Source organism: Planococcus citri, chromosome 5 (assembly GCF_950023065.1).
Source record: "Planococcus citri chromosome 5, ihPlaCitr1.1, whole genome shotgun sequence".
Classification (NCBI taxonomy): domain Eukaryota; kingdom Metazoa; phylum Arthropoda; class Insecta; order Hemiptera; family Pseudococcidae; genus Planococcus; species Planococcus citri.
In genome coordinates, this window is record NC_088681.1 from 34,773,645 (window position 1) to 34,794,974 (window position 21,330).

General features: G+C 38.1%; 2 protein-coding genes across 7 annotated transcripts in view; one reads left to right on the top strand and one right to left on the bottom strand.

Annotated features, from left to right (window-relative positions):
- hiw (highwire) overlaps nt 1-21,330 on the bottom strand; it is a 304,196-nt gene that overhangs the window by 72,748 nt on the left and 210,118 nt on the right. The gene's annotated exons all lie outside the window — the stretch shown is intronic.
- LOC135847378 (uncharacterized) overlaps nt 1-21,330 on the top strand; it is a 92,916-nt gene that overhangs the window by 27,435 nt on the left and 44,151 nt on the right. The window lies entirely within an intron of this gene.

The following is a 21,330-nucleotide window of genomic DNA, read 5'->3' on the forward strand; positions in this document are numbered from 1 at the left end:
CACGTTAATGCTGGAAGCGCCGACATCGTCTTCGTCGTTATTTGTACTTTTCGTACTTGAAGTTGGCTCGTTTGGTCCAGTTTTGGCCTCTTTCACGATTTTTCTCGCTACTCTGATCCAATCACCAGGTTTGGTGGCAAGTCCGAATCGTTGTGTGTGATATGCACAAAAGTCGCGATTTTGCGTCGCTAGCACTTCGGATTCGTCAACGTTCGGATTCGTCGACACTTTCCACTGTGGGTCTATGTCCGCGAGCCGTTTTTCGATCGGTGGAAATTCGTATACTTTCTCACCTTCCGACATTCGCACTCGCGATTAGAAATTAAGCTTTCGAGCTTAAGAGTATAAAATAAATCGCACTTTACACAAAAGTATGATCGTGACTTGAATCGCACGTCTCACTACCGAGCGCACTTTGGATTCCGAAATCCTTTCGCACAAAGTCGCGAAAAATGTTTGGATTTTTCGATAAATCACAGGAAAAAGCAGTTCGCGAAATAATTCGCACAATTACACGTCAAAAGAGACACGTTTTATGAAAAACTTTTAGTTTAAAAAGGCAGAAATTCGCAAAAGTACGCGAGCAAGCACATACCCGAACGGAGAACAGAACAATAATATTCGTAAAGTACGGCGTGTCGCTCGATGCAGCCGGTTGTATCGGCTTATCTGAGTCCCCCACCTACCTACTTCTTCTACGTTCGTAGCGTTCGGTTGGCGAAAACGGCGCCGGTCGGGCGGCTGGTTGCGAACCGATCGTGTAAGTGATGTGTTTGTAGTGGTAACTACGATAAGTTCTAGGAATTTCTGCTGTCCAATTGCAAACGTGTCAAGCTATGCTCGATTTCGATTAATTTTACGTCATATTTCATTTGCTAATTAATATTTCAAAATTCTGTTTCGATAGAAATGTTCCTAATAAATCTGTGCATCTTTTAGTATAAGAATATTTTTCCTTTGTTATGTAATTTTAATAAAAACTTGTTGTTTTATGTGAAAAAAATCTAGTCATGTAATCGGCTGATACAATCAGCTCGATCGAATCGGTTTGTGTTGGCTATGTTGCCAAATGTCGCTTTCATCGTGTTCGATGAATTCTCCGAAGTGAACTTGTCTACTTCTGTTTATTCGTTGGTTTTGGAAAAATTTTGACTTCGAATCAAAAAGTGATGCCTGTCGCAATATTAAAATTCAATTTTGGTTCGAAATGTGTTTCAAAATTTTTGAAAAGTCAGTTTTAGGTATTCGCTACGCGAAAATAGTTTTGAGTATTTGAATTTAATTATTCAGTTACGTAGGTATTACTTACCTATGTTGTATCTAATACTTACGTATCGAACTTGTAGTCTTGATGCGAATTTCTCAAATTCGGTTTTCTTCTTGTTGAAATAAATTTATTTACCTGTTTTTTGCTTGTTAATTATTTTTAAGTTTTACCTAAATAAAAGTCTAGTCATTTTAACGTCGTGGAGAATTTTTATTCGAATATTTTACACTCTTAATTCTAGTTCTATTTCTAGTCAATCTTAATTGTAAATTAAGCCTTTTGGCTGAAAATCTTCGAAAGTAGCGACTGTGTCGCATTATGTTAAGTCTTCGACTCGATATTGAAGATTTTTTCTTCGTAGGTACATTTTAAGTCTTACTTAAGGTCGTCGTATTCCAAAAACTCCTGAAATTTCTCTGAACGTGGCTATCGGTATCGATGGTCGTTTACGTATTTGTCCATTTATTTTCACCGTCGTTCTTATTTTGTCTCCACGTCTTGCGACTCGAGTTACCGTGATGACATATCCGTCGTTGCTGGCGATTTCCGGTTCGTTGAAGATTCGAAGTCTTTGCATCCAGTTTAAAAACGTTGCAATTCGTATAAGTCTGTTCGCGTCTCCAAAATCACTGATGTAATCGATGTTGATCGTCGCCTCCTGTCGTCTTTGACGGACTTCTAGGGTAAAGCTGTGGATTGCCATTTCGATTTTCGTTGTACGAATTTGTATAAAACTGTCACGAAATTTTATTACGAAAGATAGGTTGAATACTCGCGTTACGTCGCAAATTCGCGTGAGATCACTCGGTGTACAATTTTCGATACTTTGTATCACACGTAGGTTAATTTCTTTGAAAAATACGTCGATTTCGATTATTCACGAAAAAACGTTCGAAATACTTTCGTTTGTCTAAATTTCACTTGAAGTTATTTTTCCCTTTTTCCCTCGAAGGGAATTTACCTTATTTTGAGGGAAAAATTAACTTCGCGAATTTTCATCCGATTTGAAAAATTCCAACGGCGTTGGATGTGTACTATATTCAGGAGTAAATGAAAATTGTCTAGAAAATTTTTTATGCATATTTTTGTTAGGTAGGTATGTTACCTATTTAGTCGAAATTTCGCGATTTTTCCGAAACTTTTTACGTAGCGTCATTTTTTCGTAGGTCATTAAGCTTTTTCTTAGCTTTTTCCAATGTCATTCGTTTTTCTCGTCTTTCCGCCATGTCTTGGCGTAATTTTTCGTGATTTTCTTTTTTCTTTAGTTTTTCAAGTTGTACTTGATCTCTTATGTATTTTTTTACTGAAGCGTCACCTACGATCTTGCTTACGCATATGTTTAATTTTGGTCTCATCTTTTTTGATAAGTTTGAGTAATTTTCAATGAATTTTTGTTTGATTTTGTGTTTTTCAGCTTCATTAGCCTTATCGTAGACCTCTGTGGGTTCAAAGTCGAGATCTCTTTTGATCATGTTTTCTATTTCCTGTTGTGAAGGACGTTTTAAGATTGAAATTTTCTTCAGCTCCGCATTTTTGCTGTGTTTTTTGGTCTCGTCTTTTGAGTCTGATTCAGAGCTACTGTCTGACGATGCGTCGTATACTTTTTCTTGTTCAGTTTTTAACTGATCTACGTCATCGTCGTCTGTTAGCGATATTATGATCGATTGACCGTCGTCGCTGCTATTGTCAAGCTCAGATTCGTCATAGGAGATTTCAGTTTCATCCTTGATTAGCTCACAAGGATCTGGTGCAAAATAGTTGATGTATTCTCCATCAGTGTAGTCAATTACGTCGATAGCATCTACGTCTATGACATTTAGTGTTTTCTTAAGTTTTTTAGGCTTTGTAGGGCCCATTCTTTGCCTGTAAGCGGCCATGCGTTCTGATCGACGTAATTTGATTCCACTTGTGGATGGTTGGGGATTTTGTGTCCCTGGATTTTGAGTAGTTGTGGGTAATTTTATTTCCTTTTTGGTAGGGTTTTTTACCTCTTTGTTTTTTAATTTGTCGTCAGTCTTAGGTGGCTGATTCGTAAAATTCGCTGCAAGTTTTACTCGCTTTTTCTTTTTAATTTCAGCTTTTTTAGCTTCATTGTCTGATTTTTCTTGTTTACGCTTTTTGTATAATTTTTTGCGTAGCTTTCGAGCTTTTTGTGCCCCAGTTGATTCGTCTGTCGAATTTTTGTCCTGAGTACTTTCTTTTTTCTCATTTTGTGTTTGTTTGGGCTGAAGCTGCGCTTCTAATTTCTTTTTATTACGTAATTGAAGTCTTTGCTCTCTAGCAACGTCAATAAGTTTTTTTATGACCATTTTTGATCCTTCGTGGAAAATTTTCTTTTCCGCATCAGTTGCTAGTGGTATACCTTGAATTCTTTCAAGCATGTCCTCTTCCGAGTCAGTTGTTGATGATTTTTGATCATCATGTTTATGTTTGTTTAGGAAGTCTTTGATTTTATCAATCATTTTTCGTTGATCAATGTATGAATGTAATTTGTCATCCTTTTCCATTCTGTCGATCTCCTTTTGAGTTAGGAAAAGCGTGAGTTGCCTTATGTTGGCTACACGATTGATGTTTGAGTCGTCTGTGGGCTCTAGTAAATAGGAATTTATTCCTGTACGTTTTATTACTAGGTAGGGACCCACTTTTTTAGGGTAAAATTTTTCTCCAGTACACTTGTCCTTACTGGATTGTTTGTGGTTCGTGAGTAGAACCATGTCTCCTTTTTTCAAGATAGTGGGATCAGGATGCTCCTTATTGTATTTGTATTCTTCTTCAATACGTTGTAGTCTGCGCCTTTCGCGTATGTAATTCTCAATTATTTGAGAAGGAGTCATTGATTCCACTTTGGATTTCATGTGTTCAGTCGTGTAGACTGCTTTTTTCGCCAATTGATCTGCGATTACGTTTGTGTACTCGATTTTACGAGCATATACGTGTATAAACTGTACACTTGTGAATTTTTTCACTAATTCTAGAATTCGTTCAAATAAATTTTTGTGGTGTACTGGCTTCTTACTAGAATTAAGCCAGTTGTTTTGTTGCCATCTTGTGACAGTATAGTTTAATGCTTTGATCGCATAATTGGAGTCCGAAAAGCATTTTACTTTCTTAAAGTTGTTCTTTAACATTGTCTCTAGTGCGACTATAATTGCCTTTAGTTCGGCATAGTTATTAGATAGACTAAATTCACCGTCAAATTCCAATTTCTGTGAAATATTTTTTGTACTGTCAGTTGAAAAACAAATTCCAATGCCTGCTACGGCGTCTTCGTCTCCATTCTTGGAACAGGCTCCATCAGCTGTTACTCTCGCATAGCCGTCCGGATCCGAGTATACATCCTTTTCAGGGATTAATGTTGTTTTGTGATTTTGTTCGATTGTCATCGAAGGTAGTTTAATCTTTGCTAACTTATGTAACAACTTTATCAGTTTTTGTTTAAAATCGTACTTGGCCCCTTTGTGTGGCATTTTGTCAGTAATACAGTCTTGTATGCCCCAGGCCTCATTAGGTTTAAATCCAAAAGAACCTGGTGTGTTATTAATTTCGTCTTCAATTTCTTGAACGTATGTGTGCCACCATATGTGCGTTGTAAAGGGATCGTGTAATTTATTGATTTTAGTCCGGAGTTTGTCTCCAATAATCCGCATCGTTCGTTCAACCGACGACGATTGTGGATTGTAGGCATTCGTGTGTGCCACTTTTATATTCCTGTCTTCCAGCAGGTTGTACCAGTCGTCATTGATAAATTGTTTCCCATTGTCTGAGATTACTTTCTTAGGTTTAATACCCTTTTTGTCTATCCATTCTAGGATTGTTTTCATCTCTCGACAAACGTTTTCTTTTTTGATTTCTGGCATCGATCTTAGCCAATTTCTGCCCGTGAAAATGTCTTTGGCTACTAGTAGGTATCTAGGTGCCCCTTGTATAGCTGGAACTGGTCCATAAATGTCTACAGAGAGTACCTCTCCCATTGAGTAGGCTTCTATTTTTCCGAATTCAAGCACTTTTGGCTGAGCGTAATTTTTATTGAGTTTGCATATTATACATGCATTAGTGATTTCTCGAATGTAATCGAGTGATTTTGGATGGTAATAAATGCGACGAAATGCTGCGTCTAATTTATTTGCACTAGTGTGGCCATAGGCAGTATGTAGGAAATCGACTGTGTCGTAAAAAAGTTCGGTTGGCAAGTAGGGAACGTATGTATCGTCTTCTAGTCTTTTCATCAGAATTTCTTTTTTCTTAACAGTGTCTTGAATCTCTTCATCTGTGTCGGATTCATTACGTTCTCCGATATTCGTATTGCATTGATTTACAATTTTGTATCGGTTTAGTAACCGTTTCTTTTTGTCTAATTCTTTTTTGTTTTTCACAGGTATATATTCCTTCATTATTTTCATCATTGCGATGCAATTTTCATCAGTTTGTTGATATTTAGATATGTTTGACATTTTGTCAAAAAGTCTTGGGACATTTTCGTCCAAAAATTTTAAGTCAAAAGTAGAAATCATCGTTTCGAAATTTTTAATTTCAAGTTCAGGTGCTCTCATCATATAGAGCATCCTATTTGATTTGGTCATTGAAAATTGTAGGTCAAAGCAGTTCAGCATTGTAATCCAATATGCTGCTTTGCGATGCGTTTGCATCATGTCTCTATATTTGTTTATTGTGGCTAATAGGTTTTTCTTTACGTGAATTACACGTCCGAATACCCACATTTGTAGGCGTTTAAGTACTTGGACTAACGCCATCATATCCTTATCAAAAGGAGTAAAATTCTTTTGGTGAGCTTCGAATGCGATCGATACAAATAAGCATATGTGCTTTTGTTCGTCATCTTTGTCTTTATTTGTAATGTAAAATAGAACTGCGTTCATAGCATCTTCACTTACGTACGTATCGAGATATAACTCGACGTCAGGAGGTGGTGGCTTCAGTGTAAAATCTGCACAGAATTCTGTCTTCAGCTTTTCAAAAGCTTCTTCTTGGGCTGGGCCCCACAGTATTTTGCCATCTTTAGCACTTTTACCTACAGTCAAGTTATAAATTGGTCGCAATAATTGCATGTAATTTGGAATAAAATTCCTGTAAAGACCTGTAAGTCCAATTAGTTGTAGTAATTGTTTTACTGTCGTGATATTAAATTTACCTTTTTTATTTGTGTGTTTGTCCACGAATTCCATAAATTTGGTAACTTTATCCTTTTGTTTGGAAATTTCGTCTTTGGATATTACAAATCCTAAGTGCTCCGCATATTCGCGAAAAAATTGTGTTTTTGTGGGATTTAATTTTAATCCATTTTCGCGAATGCGTTCGAATACGTGTAGTAGCCTTTTTAGTGTTTCTTGGAATGTAGCTCCAGATACCTTCACGTCATCGACGAATTTTGTAATTCCTTTTTGGTCAGGAATAACTTGGTTCATCATGTGGACGAATTCTCCACTTGATATTTTTAAACCGTAAGGGAGTCTGCAAAACTCGTAAACTTGTCCACATACTTGGAACGCTGTGAATTTTCGTGAAGCTTCATGTAGAACAAGTTGCCAAAATCCTGACGTAAAGTCAAGAGTACAAAAATATTTGTCACTTGTGTTCTCGTAAATTATCCATTCTATCGGACTTGGTTCAGTAAGTACTTTCTGTAAGACTGCGTTTAATTCGTCAGCATCTAGGCATAAACGTATGTCTCCGGATTTTTTAATTACTGGGGCTGTGGTGTTTATGTAGTTTGACCTTGAAGGTCTTATTATGCCTAATTTCAGCATTTTTGATATTGCTCGTTGTAAAGGTTCAATTATCTTTTGTGAGGGTCGGAATTTTTCTCCTCTCCATTTTTTCAAGTCAGGTTCTTTAATGTCATTTATAAATTTGAATCGGACTTGTTCGCCCTTGTATTTACCAGCATTGAAGCTGAAAATGTCACAATATTCTTCTAGTTCTTTCCAAGCATTGTTTGCTTCTTCAAGAGTAATCCATCCCTTAACTACGAGATTGTTTAAGTCTATTTTCATGTTTTTCTTGTAAAGCTCTCTGGCTTTTTCTTGTTCGTGAGCCCAATCTTCATCTAGGTATTGTGTATGATTTTTTATCATTCGTACTGTACTATGTACATTTTGTGGACATACCATCATGGCTTTCAATGGTAAGCTACCATAACCAAATCTAGGTGTTAGTTCAAAACGTTCATCTTCTGTGAGGAAAGGTATTGTGAACGGTATACCATTCTTAGGGTTGCAGATAGCTCGTTCTTGACCATTTTCACAGTCAATTTTTATACCTAAGTATCTTAGTGAAAGTCTACCAATTATGACGCTGTATCCGTCAGTGTCTAGTATAAAAAATGGCATTGTTAGCATATGGTTGCCTATGCGTACACATACCTCTACAATATGTGTCATTGCTCGTATGATTTTATTATCAGCTAATTTTAAGTTTACTGGGTGGTCCAGTTTTATGTATTTGATCCATTGAGGATGCTCTCTTGTTAGGTAATCTACTACCGGTTTTGTCATTGCATTGGGCAATGCCCCCGTGTCCAACTGAGCTGGTATAGGTACATTGTCTATAAATATGGGGATTGCGCAGTAGTAATCTTCTGTGTTTATTGTTGGTCGTTGTAAATTTGTTTCGTGACGAGCTTCACTCTCATTTGTTTTCATAAATTCTAAAATGTCTAAAGCTTTTTGCTCTAATGTCAATTCAATCTTTTTGATTTGATTTGGATGTTCTTCATCCTCGTTTGGCTCATATTTGGATATTTTGATCCATGGATCGTCTTTTAAATTGTCTACAAATGATAGTTGTACATCATTTAAGTCCATTATGTCAGGCATCATTAAAATTGCCTCGTTTAGACGATCATTTGGTCTCATTTGTGATGCTTTGTCTTCGTAAATTTCTCGATTTCCGAGGTTGTCTATTTTAATTTTTTTCATTCCAAGTATCGAATCATATTCGTAATAGTCATAGTGTACAATTTTGTCCGGTGGTATAGTACCATTCATGTTCAAGGATTTTACCTCAAATGTTTTTATTTCATTTTCAATGTCAGTTTTATCGTCATCTTCGATTTGTTTTCGTTCTTCTAAGATATGTTTCTTTGATTTCGGCTTCATTGCCGTTTCTGTATTATAAGGTTTTGAAAGCTGTGCACTTTTTGTAGGTGGATCGTAAATTATTCTTACGAATTCGGCTTTTCCGTTTTCTTGTGATCGAAATTCTCTTCGCATGTATTCTCCAGTAGCTGGATCTATGTCTACTTTTTGGGCTAAAACAGCTACCAAAGTTTTCATCATGTTGCGATTAAGTTGTATTTTGTCTTGAGTTTTTTGTGTACAGCATTCGCTGAATTTATTTTCTCGTACGTAGCTTATTGGTTCTTTCAATAGACTACCTGTTTTGGGCATTTCTTCGCCTGAATCGTCTATATCTAGCAATATTTTGCATAATAAGTCCATTACTATGGGGTACATCGCCATGTCAGGATAATACCTGTCGTATGCTTGACAATAGTGAAAAGTAGCCTCAATTGGCATAACCTCTCCGTTGGGTGATTCTTCGGGTTGAATGAACCATCCTTTTTTGTTACTTTCGACTGTTTCAGTGCGTAAGAATTCGTAAGCTATTTGCTTATGAAATGTCACTCTAGGGTGGTCGTCTGCTATTTCTTGGAACATCTTACGATACTCTTTGTATCGATGTAGGCTCGTGCCTTGTTCACCTTTCTTCGGTGGTTTTGCTATTGGCATTAATAGTATTATTCGTTCCGCTCCTTTTTCTAGCAGTGCATTTACGATTAAACGTAATTTGTCTTTTACCATTTCCGTAGGCGCATTAAAGTGATTAAATTCAATTTGTCCTGCGGACAGTATGTATTTGGCATTTTTTGGAAAGTTGGTTTTGCAAACTAGTTTTAGTAATGTTCTAATGTCAATCTGGTCCCTTATATATTCTGGTAGTTGTTCGGCTCTGCGTACCGTTCCTCGTCTTATAAAGTGTACGATACCGTCGCCTATCCATATATAGTCTTCTGTGAATGCATTTTTTTGCATAATCGGTGGAGGAAGCTTTTTGCTAGACGAAGCCTCCGCGTCGCCTAGCTCTACTTGTTTCCCGTAAGTTTGTCAGCTTTTTCTTTTTCTAAACGTTTCTTCTTCTCCTCTTCAGTTTCCTTCTTCGGAGGAGGTAAAATCGTAATTTGCGCTTGTGTTTGCGTATTCGTTTGGTTTAGCGCGTTTACCGGCGCTGTGAGTGTACCTTGAGTTACATTCGATGATTGCTGCTGCGCAGCTTGTTGTTCATTTAGCGCTTGTAGTGCTGCTTGTTGAGCTGCGAGCGCATTTGGATCTACCTGTGGCATGAAAGTCGGCATTTGCATTTGCATTAGCGGGTAGGGATAATATGTGGGTGCTTGAAATACCGGTGGATATGGATATGTCATAGGTGCTTGTGTTTGAGTCATCGATGTATCGAAATAATTCTGCGATGAATTAGAAGCTGTGTCTGGGTAGCTATCATCCAAATTGTTATCATAATTTGTGTTGTTGAAATCGACATAATTGCCGTAGTTATCATACCCGTAATCGGGGGTGTATTCTTGACCGTAGTCTGGCATTACGCCATCCATTTCCATTTGTTTCACTGGTAATGTTTGTTGTTGATTTCCTCCTTGTGGAGGTTTGTAGATAGCTACTGTCGTATCTGTATTAGGTTGTTGTTGCCTACCTTGTATTGGTAGGGGTGGTCTCTGTGTACCTTGTTGAAATCTATTGTGTTGTTGGCGTTGGCCGCCATTTGCTTGGTTATTATTTTGTTGTCTTTGAAATCTTTGACCATTTTGATTCCAATTATTTTGATTTTGAGGTCTGTTGAATCTTTGATTCATTTGTTGATTGTAGAATTGAGCATATTGCTCCGGTGTGAATCTAGATTGGAACTGTTGTAGCATTTGCTGTTGCTGCATCAATAGATTATTTTGTGCTGTGCGTAAATCATGTATGTTAGTATTTTGTGTCGTAAATTTTTCGGGTGTATATTTTAGTTCCTTGTGTTTGGGATTATGTTCTTTTTTCGAGATTTGTCTTAAGATTTCAATAAATTCGTCGATCGTTAGGTCCGGTTTTTGGACATATAATGCGTACATTTTTGGTGTCTTATCTCTCATCATGTCAACGATGAATTTTTCATCTCTAATAGTGGAATTTTTGAAATTTTCCAACCATCGTATCATAAATCCAATGATTTCTGGTAACGAACGGCAGTATTTTGCGTCATCGCAAAAGTTTTCAGCATCTTGCTGTGCTTTCGCATTCCAGTAGAAATTTAAAAAATTCGTGCGTAAATCATTATATACATGAACTTGTAAGTTAATACTTTTGAAAGCCCATTGGTCTTTCGTGTCTATGTTCGCACGGAAGGCTGCGGCCTTCATAAATTCAGTCACATTAAATCCAAGAATGTATTCTTCAAACGCATTAATGTATTCGTATGGGAAATAACGTCGCTGTTCGTTAAAGAACACGCCAGCGTTACGCATAGCTGTGTAGTCGATCTTCGTTGGTCGCGTGTCTGCGCCTGTGATCGCACGTTGGTGTGGATTTGCTTGTAGCGAATCGTGAATTTTTAATACTGTATTTGTAAGTGCCATTTGGTTGATAGTGCAATTGTTCACTAATTGTACTTGTTCAGCTACATTTTGTTCGATGCTTTGCATTCTGTTGTCGTTTTCTATAAATTTCTTTTTAGCGCTTTTGTCTAATGTCGTATATTTGTTTGAATAATTAATTGCCCAATCGTTCAGTTCATCTAATTTTTGGCGTACGTATTGTACGTTTGTAGCTGCGTCTTGCGCTTGATTGCAAGCTTCGAGTGCGTGTGATGCCGATGTCGACGCACTTTCAGCTGCGGTTTGAGCGATGTTTCTCGCTTCAGTTGCTACCGATTTTGTTGTTTCGATATGCGATGCTAATTCGCGTTGATTATCAAAAATTGTTTGCATTTGTGTATTGTCATATTTCCATGACTCTTGTAATAAATTACGTAGGTGTTTTATATCATCGTCCTCACCGGGAGGGTGGGCGGGAATATTCGTGCTACGAGGAGTGAAGGTGTATTTGTCGTTCATGTTTTCGTTTGATACGATATCGGATTTTTCCAAAGTTTTCTGATTTTGCTTTTCAGAAATTGGTTTCGGAACACTTTGTGTTCGACTGCGCCTATGAGTTCCCCCTTGTAGAGTTACCTCGTTGTAATCTACACGGCTTATACTTCTCTCACTACGTCTCAAGTTTGACATACGCGCCAAAATAAATTCACTACTGTGTAGTTATAAATTTTATTACAAGTAATACAAGTCACAAATAATAATATGTATAATTAAATGCGTATATATACGCAACGTGGTAGATCACGCTGTTTAAAAACGCGCGAAAACACCTCGTGTTGTAAAATACGTTAGGTGCAGCGGCAGCTGCGACAGTATAATCGTCCGAGGTTGCGGCAGCGACAACGGCTCCGTTTTCCGATTCGGCGGCTGGACGGGGCGGCGGTGGCAGCACGTACCACGTTGATTCGAGTGCTTTTGCTTCGCCTCTTCTTGGCTAATTTTCTCAAATTAACCTACGCGAAAATGCAAATAAAAGCTCCTACTTATGTCTAGATTATTAATAAAGCCACTTTTTAATCTTTTATTTGCGGATTTACCACCAAAAAGAAAAATAGCAAGCGTGTACGAGCTCTAGCGGCTCTCTATTTGTCTGTAGACAATAAGCAAAAAATGAAAAAGTACTTGACGTTGGGCGCCAATGTAAATATAATGATATTAAGTACCACTAGATGATACTTGCATAAGCTGAATACTCTGAGAATATTACTTACCCCGGCAAAAGGCTATATCAATTATATCACACAATAAGTAAAATGTAGTCACGTGTAAGACACTATGTATTAAACGTAAAAGAATAAACACAATTAAATACCTTTGAACGATACTTTACACTTAACACTAATTACTTATAATTAAACACAATTAAAACTAATATAATACGCTTTCTTGCCAATTATGGCTATAATACACCACCGAGATTATATCGCGTCGACACGTCCGATCACTACGTACCTCAACAATATAACAATCGGCCGCAGCGCCGCTCCGTGGGCTTGTAGCCCTGTGTCGCGACGCGTGATCAGTGTTACCAACACATATACTTAATCCTATATAACCCTTACAGGTCCGGCATATCTCCCCTCTATCAGTTCAATGACCTGCTGGAATGCTGCTTTGTGATGAACTGGTTTTTTGTTGGTATTTTTCCAGTTATTTTCTACCCATCTCTTTGAATTGTGATTTACTGCAGTGACCAAGTAGTTGGAATCCAAAAATACTTTGAGCTTCTCTATCTGGTTATTTAGGGCAATTTCCATCGCTTTTATCAGTGCAATGATTTCTGCCAAATTATTCGAATTTTTATATTCTGGGTGCACAACTCTTTCCGAAACATTGAAGTCTCCACTAGGTGTCCAACTGATTCCGATACCCGCTATTGCTTCATCTGTACCATTTTGGGAACAGGCTCCGTCTACAGCTACCCAGATAAATCCTTTCTTGTCAACAATGAGCTTTTTTGGGTCCATTTTGAGTTTTAGAGCTTCTTCTGATGTTCTTGATGGAACATTATTGGCACGTTGCTCTTCTCGTAATTTACTCAATTCGAATTTGGCATTTATTCCAGTATTAGGCACTGGCAAATCTTGAGCCAAGTTATCAGGAATTCCCCAAACTTCATTTGGCTTCACTCCGAACTCTGTAGGTGTATTATTTATTTCATTTTCCACCTGTTTGGCATATTTGTGCCAGCCATGATGAGTATAATCGAAGTCCTCTGCTGATTGGTTGATTTTTACTCTCAGCCTATCGCCGATTATTCTCATTGTTCTTTCCACTAAGCTTGATTGTGGATTATACTTAGTGGTGTGGCCAATTTTCACACCATAGGATTTGAGTAAATCATTCCAGGTATCACTTACAAACTGAGTGCCATTATCAGTGATCACTTTGCGCACTTTGTGCCCCAGTTTCTTTATTTCTTCGAGTATCTCTTTCATCGCTTTTGAGACCTCTTCTTTGGTAGCCACAATCAGGGTTTTGAGCCACACTTTGGCAGTGAATACACACTTTACTACTAGCATGTATTTTGGGTCCTTGGCTTTGTTTGCGATCTGGCCAATTAAATCAGCTGACAAGACATCTGCTATGCCATAAGACTCAATTTGAGCATACTCTAGCTTCTTTTTCTGCCCAAAGTTCTTATTGTGTTTGCAATCGAGGCATTCGCTTGTGGCCAATTTGGCAGATTTTGGCACATTTGGCGAATAATACATGCGTCGAAATATTGAGTCAATCTTGGCAGCTCCCACATGACCATACTCTTCATGTAGGTACATTATGGTATCTTTGTACAACTCATCAGGCATGCATGGCACTTTTGATCCATCTTCTCTGATTCGATGCAATATTTTGACACCTTCTTCTTCTTCCAAAATGACATATTTTTTCTCGAGCTGTTTCTTCGCTTTTCTCTGCTTAGAAGTCATGTCAATCTCGTCTGCTTGAAGTCTCCGAATGACTTTTGACCAATTTTCATCTCTGTTTTGGTACAAGTCCAGCCTCTTAAGACAATCAATCAACTGCTCTTTAACCAAATCTTTGTAAACAACGCCAAGTGGCACCATATGAGTCCAATTCGTGCTGTATAAGGTCAATTCAGGTGCCTGTCTATCCCACCATTTTCCAACTCTTTTTGGCAGGTCATAGACAAGATTGTGACAGTTAAAATGCGTTATCCACGCCGCTGCTTTGCGATGTATTTGAGCCAAGGTGTTAAATCGGTGCACAACTGACATTATGTCCTTTCTGACGTGCACAGTATATCCATGAAGCCACATTTCGAGTTTTTTTAATGCATTCGCAAGCGAGTACATCTCTTTCTCTATTATTGTATACTTCTTTTGGTGCTCTTTAAATGTGTTGCTCACAAACAGCACAACGTGATCTACGCCATCTTTGTCTTTCTGGTATGCCACCGCATTCATGGCATCTTGGGTAAAACTCGTTTCTAAGTAGAAATCTGCACCATCAATGGGAGTGGCTAATTTGAATTCTTTACGATACTCAGTTTCCAACATCTCTAATGCATTTTGCTGCTCTTCACCCCACTTGAAGTTTTCTTTTCGAGTCACTTCATAAAGTGGCACTGCTAGCTGCTGATAGTCTGCGATGAAGCGCTTGTAGAATCCAACAATTCCCAAAAATGCCATAACTTCTTTTTCATTTTTGAGTTTGAATTCACCTTTCTTGTTGGTGTGCTTCTTTTTGAATTCATCAAGCTTTTGGAGCTTTTTATTCTGCTTCAAAATTGCGCCAGGCTGGAGTTGAAAACCAAGATGGTTGATACTTTTCTTGAAAAACTTTGATTTTCTTGGATTGAGCCTAAGTCCATTATCTCTGATTATTTTCAGTGTGTCAACTAGTAATTCCATCATCTCTTCGAAAGTCATTGCCTTGAGTAGCACATCGTCTACATACTTCGTTCTGCCTTTTTTTGCTTTCATAATGGTATTTATCATTTTCACAAATAATGCAGATGACACTTTCAATCCATATGGCACCCTTATAAACTGGTGGACTTCTCCATCTACTATGAAAGCACAATACTTCCTATATGCTTCATGTAGCACCATCTGCCAAAATCCTGCCACAAAATCGAGGCAACAGTACATTTTGGCACGTCCATCTGTTGTTATAATTCTATCGAGCAGTGGAGCTTCGTTATAGTCATTCTCGAGTATAGGGTTCAGTTCCATAGGATTCAAGCACAATCTCACCTCACCATTTTTCTTGATATTGGTAATATAACAGAATCTAACTACCCGCAATTTTTGCAATTTTTTTTTTGAAAATATTGCAAAATTGCCAGAAATGTGGCGAGGGAACAGAATTTTTGCGGTTCCCTCAATTTTGAGGAAAATACTCAGGTAGTTAGATACTGTGATGCTAACCACTAGTACGCGTCACAATATCTAACTACCTTTTTTTTTTTCGCTGAAAATACTCAGGTAGTTAGATACTGTGATGCATACGCGTCACAATATCTAACTACCTTTTTTTTTTTCGCTGAAAATACTCAGGTAGTTAGATACTGTGATGCATACGCGTCACAATATCTAACTACCTTTTTTTTTTCGCTGAAAATACTCAGGTACATAGTTAGATACTGTGATGCATACGCGTCACAATATCTAACTACCTTTTTTTTTTCGCTGTAAATCGCGGGAGGATGTGTGTGGTGGTTCTCCACTACGACGAGGAACATTCTCGTGATGTTAAGAATGCCAAATCAACAAATCGATCCATTTTATTTTGAAAAATTATGAAAAAATTTGCAGGTATAAAATTAAAATTTTTTGTACCATAGGTTGTCAAATATACAGGGTGTTCCAGAATAACCTTTCACATTTTGGTAACCACTGATCTGTGTTCAAGTGGAGCTAGGGGAATGGTAAAGGCGGTTCTAGGTAGCCAAAGCATGCCGAATTATGTTTCAATAGTTATTTTTTGCCCTGGAGAAGTAGATGGCTGTACAGTGTGCTTTTACTGTGAAGGCCTTTTTTAAAAATAAAGGTTCCTGTAACTCTTTACTCCTTATTCATCAGTAACGAAGCTCATTTTTATCTAAATGGTGAAGTGAATAATTGGAATGTGCGCTTCTAGTGTACAAAGAATCAGTTGATAATACTTGAGAAACATCTAAACCTCCGCCAAGTTGACTGTTTGGTTGGGCGTGGCTAAATTCGGTATAGTGGGACCATGTGTGTTTAATGAAACAGTAACAGTGAGGGGTAAGGCAAAATGTTAAACGAGTTTCTTGTTCCGAACTAAAAGACAGACGCGACGTAATAGAGTTACTTACTTCCTTCCAACATGTTGGAACTACCAGGGATGTACACATATGTTTAGCGCGTGAGCACTTCAGTCATCAAATAATTTTGTTATGGTCGACGTGTTGAACCAGAAATTTAATGGCCACCTTGATCCCCTGACTTTTCAGCCTGCGATTTTTTTTATGGAGTTATTCCAAGTCAAAAGTGTATCGAGATAAATCTAGGACTCTGAAACAGCTTCTAGGTTCATGAGTCGCAACTGATTGGAAGAGAAGTGTTCAATAATTTGAAAAAATGTTCGGTTGAATGTGTCAAAAATGAAGGAAAATATCTCGATGGAAAAATTTTTAAAACTTCATTTTTAATGAAAACTCAAATATACGGTCTAAAAACGGCATATTTCTACTTCATTTTGGTTGTAAAAGAATTTTTGTAAACATTTTTCTCTCAGAGTAATAAAAAAAACAAATGTGAAAGGTTATTCTGGAACACCCTGTAAATGGTTGATTATTATAAAAATAAAATAAACACAGGAAAAGAATAATTTGAAATTTGAATACTACAAGACAGATTTATATGTAATGGCAAAATTACTGTGAATAATATTTTTTTTTGGTTTGAAAAATTGAACAGGCATCTTTTTTCTTGAGTATATTTTTTCTTGGTATTGAAATAAAAAAAAGGAAGTAAAACATGAATTCATACAACACATACCTGCATATTTTTTCATAATTTTTCAAAATAAAATGGATTGATTCGTTGATTTGGCATTCTTAACATCACGAGAATGTCCCTCGTCGTAGTGGAGAACCACCGCACACATCCTCCCGCGATTTACAGCGAAAAAAAAAAAGGTAGTTAGATATTGTGACGCGTATGCATCACAGTATCTAACTACCTGAGTATTTTCAGCGAAAAAAAAAAAAGGTAGTTAGATATTGTGACGCGTATGCATCACAGTATCTAACTACCTGAGTATTTTCAGCGAAAAAAAAAAAAAAGGTAGTTAGATATTGTGACGCGTACCAATGGTTAGCATCACAGTATCTAACTACCTGAGTATTTTCCTCAAAATTGAGTAAATCGCCAAAATTCTTATTTGTGAAATCATTTAGTGGTATTTCCTGGTGGTTTTGAAAAAAAAAATATTAAATTACAAAGTAGTTAGATTTTGTGACGGTACAAGGTAGTTAGATTTTGTGACGGTACCCTTGATATTTGCTACTAGAGCATTGATGTAAGGTGAGGTCGAAGGTTCAACGATCTTTTTGGCTATCATCACTCTGAGAGCTTCTCTCACAAGTGGCATCTGTTTATTAGATGGAGTGTACTTAGGGCCATGGAATCTTTTTATATTTTTGGGATCCTTGAATCTCAATTTCATCGGCGGTCCTGTCCATTTTCCAGGATATTTACTGAACACACAGGCGAACTCTTTGAGTATGTCAAATGCTTTTTTAGCCTGTTTCTTCGTAATGGTTTCTTCCTTTACAGCTTGCTCCAAATCCGATTTCAGTGTTTCCAAAAATATCTCTGGACCATCGTCCACATCTTCAGGCTCCATTTCCTGGTACTTATCTGCTGTGTTTGCTCTTTTGGATATGTGATCAATTTGCTCAACGCTCTTTTTCTTTACTCTGATTCGTCTGAGTGTAATCTTCTTCTTGTACTCTTCCTCGGTCATAAAGTTGAGTGTTTCAATCTTCTCTTGGCCTGGAGGGCAGCATGTGGCTCTTTTGTTTTCCACATCAGTCTTAATTCCAAGTACCTTCATGGTTTTGGTACCAATTATAAAAGTCTGGTTACACCCTTTCATAATATAAAATGGAATTTTGAGCTCGCAATCTCCAAATTTGAGTTTTGGCACAATCACATATCTGTATGTTTCTACCTTTGAATCGTCAGCTAAACAGCACACAATAGGTTTTTTCAGCATGATATATTGAATGCTATCATAGTGATCTCTGAGCAGGGTGTTTGCAGTTTCTTCTGATATGACATTAGGAGTTGCCCCTGTATCGAGCTGCGCTGGATAAGTGGTGCCATCTATCGTAAGTGGCACTACACACGTGTCAAATTTATCTTTTTCTCTGAGGATTTGCTCTCTGACTCGAGCCTCAATTTCCTGTCTGCGCAGCGGTGGTTTAGGTGTAAGAGGTTGCTGGATTAAATTCAACGAAGTTCCTGCTGTCGGTTGTGCACTCTGAGTTGTGTTTTGAGGCACATGTGTTGAATTTTGAGATATACGTGTTGTGTTGGGGGGCTTAGGGGTTGCCCCAGTCACGTGATTGACTGTTATTTTTAACTTCTCTGATGCCCCAGCGGATTTAACAGGTGTTTGCAACGTCTCTGATAAGTTTCGTTCCTCCTCATGGGGGGAGGGGATTCCTATCTTGTTGAGTAGCTTTTGGAGCGCTTGAGGTTTCATGAACTTTTTTAACTTCTCTATTTTCTTTACAGCATCAGTGACTTCCTTTTCGATGTTTTTAGGAATGTCTGAGTTCTTCTTTTCGATCGGAATTCTCTTCTTTATTACTTCATATTGCAAGCCATCTTCCTCAGTTATAACTTCTCTACTCTCTTCAGTCTGAGTGCCATGTTGCTCAGTGCCATTCTCAGGAGGTTTCTTCTGATGCCAATCGTAATTGTACATTTTATCCATCTCTTGGAACAACTCTGTTTTGCGTGCAAATCTGGGATAATATCTGCCATTTTTTCTGCTTAAATGGAATTTATGCATCACTGGCATCATGTTGTAATCTTTATCAACTCGAAATTGACGCTTATATCGATCTTGTGAGTCTCTTTTCAAGTCCAAAAATAAGGCAGCAGGAGACCACCAAAATGACACAACATCGTCTTCCAGTGACTCTAGCGCTCTTCTGTAGGCAAAATACTTGTCCATTGATACTGGATTACTTGCAGAAGTTTTTGGCTTTACCAGTGGGAACAGCAAAATGATTTTTTTCAAATCCTTTCTGCTTTAAATTGTCCAGAATTTGCTTCGCATAATTTTTCACAACACTCGAAGCCATGTCTGAGTAGTTCAGTTCATATTGAGCCAGTGATATAATGGCTTTTTTCTTCGTAAAGGTGGCTGCTCTGATGGCTGTTTTCAGATCGCTGATGTTGATCTGTTCTTTGAGATAAGGCTGAGTGATTTCAGGCCTTCGTCGTGGTATTATATTTGCTAAAAATACGGCGAGTGAATCTCCAATGAGTTCAAACTCTTCTTGTGGTAGCTCATGGAATTGCTCCACTTGTGCTAATTTGCACGCGTCAGCTACTCGTTTCCCGACGGCAATCCTGCTGAATCAATTGATCCCTCAGGTGAGGTAGGGGGGACTGTTGCTCCTCTGAGCTTTCATTCTCTGATGGTGTTTCTTCCTTACTCATTTGATTAACACCATGTGTCTTTTCCTTCGGTTTTTTATACTTAGATTCATCTTTTCTGTCTTTTTGGTAGCTTTTGGTAGTCTCTGATTTGGGCTGACTTTTATTTTTATCGTAGGTTGGCTTTTTATACCTGTCAGTTGTGCGCTCACTTTTGTTTTCATTGGTATTATTCCGAGCTGTATAGGAACTGGAGCGCCTATCAGTGCCACCAAAACTGGATCGACGATTCTCTGATCTTTGTTGTGTATTTCGAGTCTGAGTAGCAGGCCTTTCTGGTTCAGGAGGTCTCTGAGCAAATTCTTCAACACGAGTCATTCCACTCAGTCTTTTCTCGAAAACGTTGATATCTTGCAATTCAATCTCAGTGAAGCGAGGTCTGAGGCTGGGTGTCATTTTATAGTATATCATCATAATGATATCTTCGAATGGTGAATTTGTCGTTTTGAGCACTTTCAGCCATATCATCAATTCTGAACATTGTGTGGTTGAAGATGTTTTACACACTGGCATATTTCTGAAATGGTTTCTAGCCTCATTTTGTCTCTGAGGACCCCAAGCACAATCGATGAAATCTTTTCTCAATTGATAATAATCAGTATTGTTTTCTTGCAAATCTTTCCAAGGTGCCATATGAATCAGCTTATCATCAATCAGGACCATTAGGGCATCGCAATACTGGCTTTGGGATACTTGGTATGGCTGCATACGTCTTTCAAATCGGTGCAAGAAGTTGTAAACTTGGTACTTATTATCTTCCGAATATCTTACCCCAAATTCACGCAATCTGTCTGGTCTTATGTTGAAATTTGAATTCCCAAATCTGATTCTATAATTCAGTTTACGTTCTGGGGGGTTGTTTTGCTGCTCGCGTTCAGCCTGAATCCATCTAGGATCAATCTGCGCTTCTTGATCGTCGTCGTTTCCGTGTCGATCATTCGCTCGATCATCGCGTCGATCATCTCGTCGATCATCTCTGTTGTCGCGATTATAGTTACTGCTATTACTGCTGCCGTCGAAGCTGTTACGATTGTTGTTGTTATAATCACTGCTTCGATCGCTATTTCGATCATCTCTGTTATCTCGATCATTTCTGCTGTCTTGTCGATCACGGCTGCCTCGATCGTTGTTTCTATTATCTCTGTTATCTCGATCGTTGTTTCGGTAATCTCTGCTATCTCGATCATTTCGATGGTCTCGATCGTTGTTTCTATCATCTCTGTTTGATCGTGATTCTCTTGACGATGATCTATCGCGATTAGGTCTGTTATCATGCGTTTGATAGCTATTGTTACTGCTACCATTGTTGCCACATCTCTCGTTACTGCGGCTGTCGTTATCGGTGTTGCCCCTGTAGGGGGCAGGGGACCTTGATCGATCTCTAGATCCTCTCCTTCCTCGGAAAAGATCTGCGCCTTTGCCTGGATTTACACTGCTGCGACTGGCAGTGTTATCGGCATTGCTACTGTTTACGTTGTGCACAACTGTCGGCACAACAGGGGGCTGGTAGGGTGGTTCTTCTGGATCATGAAGCTCTGCTATGAAACCGTCAACGTGATCTTTCCATGATAAATACTCGGCTCTTTCGATCTGCATATTTTCTTGATCTTCTAAGTACTGCATTTGAATCTGATGCATTAAATTACTCATGTACATATTTCTCTCTTTCATTTTGTTTATAATGAGCACGTGAGAGGTGAGTACTCGATCAGTAGTTTCCCTGTAGGCTCTGA